The sequence below is a fragment of the Onychomys torridus genome, chromosome 6 (genome assembly GCF_903995425.1).
Source record: "Onychomys torridus chromosome 6, mOncTor1.1, whole genome shotgun sequence".
NCBI lineage: Eukaryota > Metazoa > Chordata > Mammalia > Rodentia > Cricetidae > Onychomys > Onychomys torridus.
Window position 1 is genome coordinate 64,024,131 of NC_050448.1, and position 6,079 is coordinate 64,030,209.

Genomic DNA, 6,079 nt, shown 5'->3' on the forward strand with positions numbered 1-6,079 from the left:
AAAACAAAACAAAACAAAACCAAGAAACAAACAAAACCAAAAACACTACCATGGCTTAAATCACATGTTGACCTCACACAGTAATAGTGGGTGACATTAATATCCTACTCTTGCCAATAGGCAGGTCATCTAGACATCCCTTTTTGATAAAAGTCCTGGAAAGACTAGAGATACAAAGGGCATACCTTAACATAATAAAGGCAGTTTACAGCAAGCCCACAGCCAACATCAACCTAAACAGGAAACTCAAAGCATTCCCACTAAAACCAGGAAGGAACAAACCCACTTTCTCCATACCTACTCAAGGTAGTACTTACAGTCTCAGTGGCAGCAACGAGACACTGAAGGAGACCAAGGGGATACAAACAGGAAGAAGTCAGAGTACCTTATCTTCAGATATACATTTATATAGAAAAGGCCCTAAAACGCCCTACAGGAAACTTCTATAGCTAATAAATATTTGCAGCAAAGTAGCACAATACAAAATTTAAGAATCATAAATTAGCCTTCCCATACCCTAGTGACAACAGATGGAGAAAGAAATTGGGAAACAACATCTTTCACAGCAGCCTCAGGAAAAAGAAAGCATCTTGTGATAACTCTAACCTAGCAGGTGAAAGACGGTGTAGTAAAACCTTTAAGACAATGACTAAAGAAACTGAAGGAAACACAAGATGAAGGATTTCCCATGCTCATGGGTCAGAGGACTAATGCAATGAAGACAGACATCCTACCAAAGGCAATCTTCAGATTCAGCACAATCCCCATCAAAATTCCAAACGTAATTCTTCACAGAAATTAAAAAGACAGTTCTCAGCTTCATATGCATGCACACACACACACACACACACACACACACACACACACACACACGGATAGCTAAAACAATTCTGAATAATAAAAGAAATGCTGGAGATATCACATCCTAGATTTCAAGTTGTGCTACAGAGCTAAAGTAATTTAAAAAAAAATGGCAAGTATTGGCATAAAAACAGACACATTGATGGAGATTTAAGATGCAGACTTAAGTCCACATACCTATGAACACCTGAATTCTGACAAAAAAAAAATTGAAAATACATACTGAATAAAAGCATCCTTAACCAATGGTGCTTGTCAGCCTGGATAGCTGCATGTAGAAGATAAAGAGGTCTGTATCAACACCCCATCCAAAACTCAACTCTCTATGTATCAAGGACCTCAACATTAGGACAGATACCCTGCACCTCACAGAAGAGAAAGTGGGGAATAGTCTTGAACTCATTGGCACAGGAGTGGACTTTATGAACAGTAAGAGTGCTAAGAACAACAATAATAAATGGGACCCCGTGAAGCTGAAAATCTTCTGTATGGCAAGGGACATCATCATTCAGGCAAAGTGGGAGCCTGCAAAATGGAAAAAGATATTTAACAACAATATCTAAAATATATAAAGAACTTTAAAAAAAAAACACAAAAAACCTGGACATCAAGAAGACCAATAACCCAATTGAAAATAAGCACATGCAGCATAGCAAAACCTAACACTTGGAGAAGAGAGGAGTGTATAAAGTTAAGGTGTGACTGCTATAGGTATGGTTAAAGCGGGAGTGGGAGGGGGGTGAGCGATGAAGACAAAGACATGGCTGAAACAGCAGGGTTATAAGAAGTCAGTGGCTGGGGGAAGGGAAGCCCATGAACTGGAGAAGTTTAGGGCAGGTGGTGGTGAGGAGAGCTAGGTACTTGTGGCACTGAGGGAGCCTGTAGCCCAGCTGTGCTTTGGTATGCTATTGCCAGTGATCGGGAAATGGCTCCTTTGGTAGAGGGGAACCGGCTACACAAGTTCCGGAGGAATGTTGGCTTTTGTCTAACCACCAGAATTTGGAGAGATGGAATTTCCTTTGGACCTGACAAAGATCAATGATTGTGCAGGCAGTCATACAGAATGTCTGTCAGAGTTTCTTTTACAGAAAGAAGTGAACAACTTTATTTTACAGTTTGGCATATTTAAAGGACAGAATTGTGTAACTGGGAGTGCCAGGCCTTGCCTGGAACTTCAGAGGTCCTAAGGGCTGGGAGCTGTCTCCTGAACATACTTCCAGAAAAAGCTCACGTAAAGGCGTTTGTTAGTTATTTAGGCGGCGCTCTTACCCCGCGAGGAACACGTCCTGAACACGACAAGACCACAAAAGAGCTGTTTATTAATAGAGGAGAGGATAGAGGTGACAGGCCTGTGTGAAGCACACACGTGAGTGAGGAGAGAAGAGGAGAAAAAGAGGAGAGAGACCTGTGCAAAATGGCGCCGGCTTTTTAAAGAGTGGGCCGCGCATGCGTACAGGACCGCATGTGGCTACTCCACGCACGCGTGTAGATTATATGGCCGCACGCTTTACGCAACCATGTAAAGCCACTGAGTCCTAGCCATGCGAGATGTTCTGACCTGGAAATGGCTATTTTGAACCGGAAATAATTAGGCAGTCTGCTGGGCAAGCCCAACCGTGTGGACCTGTTGTAATTTTCTATCAGCGTTTCCTTCTGGCTATCAGATTGCTCCGCAGTATTTCAGAGACATGTACAAGCCAAGGGGAGGGTTAGCTGGATCACAGGCTGCCTTTGATGAAAGCTTTACACATAAAACTAAACAGTGGGTTCTCAAAGGACAAAGCACAAATGGCTGAGAAACACTTAAAGAAATGTTTGATTCCTTAGTCCTCAGGGGAAATGCAAATCAAAACGACCTTGAGATTCCAACTTACAAAAGTCAGAATGGCCAAGATCTATTTAAAGGGAGAGAGAGAGAGAGAGAGAGAGAGAGAGAGAGAGAGAGAGAGAGCACATGCTGTCAAGGATGTGGGTAAAGGGGAACATTTTTTCACTGCTGGTGGGAGTATAAACTTATACAGCCACTATGGAAATCAGTGTGGTCATTCCTTAGGAAGCTGGGAATAACCTCAAGATCTCCCTGTACCACTCCTGGGCATATATCCAAAGGACTTTATGTAAGGATTCTGTATATGCGCTGCTCAGAGGTCTTGTTCGTCTTGTCCTTCGCCTTATTACATCATCAGCGGGTGACTGCGTCCCAGCCTAAAAGCTAGTCAGTGCACCCCAAGCTCTCTCTGTGTGTCTCTCTCTGCATCTCTCTCTCTCTCTGTGCCCCTCTATCTGTGTTTCCCTTCCACCAGATCTGGCTCTCTCTTTCTCTCTCCTTCTCCTAATAAAGCTCTAAAAGGTACCACTGGGTTCTGTCATGACTGTGACCTTTCCACACGGTAACCAGCACCAGCCAGCGCTGCAGACCCTTTCACTTTACACCCTACTACAGAGACATTTGTTCATCTATGTTCTTTGCTGTTCTACTCACAGTAGCCAGAAAGTAGAAATAGCCCAGATGTCCATCAACAGAAGAATGAATAATGAAAATGTGGCACATTTACATAAAGGAATTTTATTTTGCTCATAAAAAACAAAATCATGAAATTGGCAGGTAAATGGATAGACCAAAACTACCTAGTCAGGAGATTTTTGTTTGTTTGTTTGTTTTGGTTTTGGTTTTTTTTTTTTCCGAGACAGGGTTTCTCTGTGTAGCTTTTGGAGCCTGTCCTGGAATTTGCTTTGTAGACCAGGCTGGCCTCAAACTCACAGAGATTGCCTGCCTCTGTTTCCTGAGTGCTGGAATTAAAGGCATGCGCTATCACTGCCCGCAGTAAATGGATAGATGATTTAATGGGGAGGAGAAGGTAAGTAAGAAGGGAATACAAGAGGAACAACAAACACCAAGGGTTATTGTATGTGGGGGGGTGCCATATAGAAACCTGCTACTGTAAAAGCTTCTCATACATATATGCATATATGAATGGAATCTAAATGAAGTCACCAACTAACAGGGGAGAGAATGCCCCAACTAGACATCTTTCACCACCAAGTGAAACATCCATTGCCAGAAATGGATTATATCTAACTTCTAGTAGATTACAATCTAGTCATTGGCTAAAGGAGCCTTTGATGGTTTGAAAGAAAATGACCCCCAAAAGGAGTGGCACTATTAGAAGGTGTGGCCTTGTTGAAGTAGATGTGGTCTTGTTGGAAGGAGTGTGTCACTGTGGAGGTAGGCTTTGAGGTCTCATTTGCTCAAGGTCTCAGACCACTTCCTATTGTCTTCAAGATGTAGGACTCTCAGCTATCTCAGCTACTTCTCCAGCACCATGTCTGCCTGCATGCCCCCATGTCCCACCATGATGTTAATGGGCTGAACCTCTAAACTGTAAGTGAGCCACCCCCATTAAATGTTTTCCTTTTTTAGAGTTGCCATGGTCATGGGTATCTTGTCACAGCAATAGAAACGCTAACTAAGATATGGCCCAATAGGAACAACTCACAACTCAAGGCTATTGCCAAGGATTTTGGTTACCCTTTACAAACTGATGGTAATGCCCTATTGTTGACAACAGCATTTACATACCTCATTGAACACAGAGAAGTAGAGCTTGTGCCTACCTAAAGCCTTCACCCCTACTGACCAGTGTTAATGGCACTGAAAGGTACTCTGCATGTTACCAGAGGAGAAAGGTAACCAACCCAGATACAAACCCTGCGATATACAAGGGTGACCTGCCTGCATGATATCTCTTAGTACAACAGTGGCACAAAAGTTGTGGAAGTAACCAACAAATATCTGCTTGGATTTAAAGCCCACTTTACTGGATAATACTCCTTGGGTGGTGACCTGAGATTAGATAGGCCATAGGCCTAGGGGAAAATGAAATACTATTGTTTTGCTAAAGGAACATAGCAATAAAATGACTCCTAATTAAATCCCGCTATACCCATAGATCGGTGCTGCACTCAGCCATCATCAGAGGAGCTTCCTATTCAGTAGATGGGAACTAACACGGAGACCCACAATTGGACAACGTGCAGAGAGTGAAAGACTTTGGAGCACTCAGTCTAAATGGGATGTCTTCACCAAAATCCTCTCCTCAGGGCTCAGTAAGATATGTGGGAGAGGAAAAAGACTGTGAAAGGAGATGGGTGTATGCTGCCAAGGACACATATCTTCTAGACGCAACAGGACCGATGCACAAATTAACCCACAGAAACTGTGGCAGCATGCATGGGCCTGCACAGATTCAAGCTAGATGGGGTCCAGTGCTGAAAGAAGACAGTGGACAATGGTCCCATCCATCACCACAAAGCTATCTGCAACTGATGCCCACTTGAAAAGGAGAAACAGGTTTTGTTTTGTCTTGTTTTTATTTACTTATTTATTTACTTACTTATTTACTTATTTTTGCCAGTGGAGTCTCACTTAAAGGGTAGGCCCCATTCCTAGGAGTTGATAGCCAACAGAAAATAAGCTCTGTGATATTTTGTAGATGTTTTGTCTCACATTACTTTGGGCATTTTTTTTTCTCTTTTGGCCTTTTGTTTGTATATTGTAGTTTCTGATTTTTTGTTTTTGTGGGTAATGTTTGTGTGGGTATTGTTTGTGTGTGTGCCTGTGTATGTGTGTTTCTTATGCCTTATCTTTTGTTGGTGGTGGTTTTTTAAATTCTGATTTGTTTGCTTTTTGTTTTCTAAAGAAGTAGAGAAAGAAGGTGTGGAATTGGGTGGAAGGGAAGTTAGAGAGGATCAGGGAGAGGTTGGTGGAGAGGAAACTGTAATCAGTAATACAATTTAATCAGAATATATTGTATTAAAGTGTAGTCAGATGTTTCTCTCCTGCCCACCAGTTACCAAATAGCTACTCAGAGGCCTAATATTACTTATAAATGCTCAGCCAATAGTTCAGGCTTGTTGTTAGATAATTCTTACACTTAGACTCTCCCATATTTCTTATCTATGCTTCACCACGTGGTTTATGGCTCGTTTCCCTCCTATACATCCTGCTTCCTTGACGGCTGGCTGGCGCTTCCTTTGACTCCACTCTTCCTCACCTCAGTATCCTCAGTTTGATGGTCCCACCTAACTTCATCCTGATTGTAGGCCAATCAACTTCTTTATTAACCAATGAAAGTAATACATATTCACAGTAGACAAAAGGATTATTCCAAAAATAAATGAATGATAAAAAAGACACAGATGGAAGAATCTGAGATGT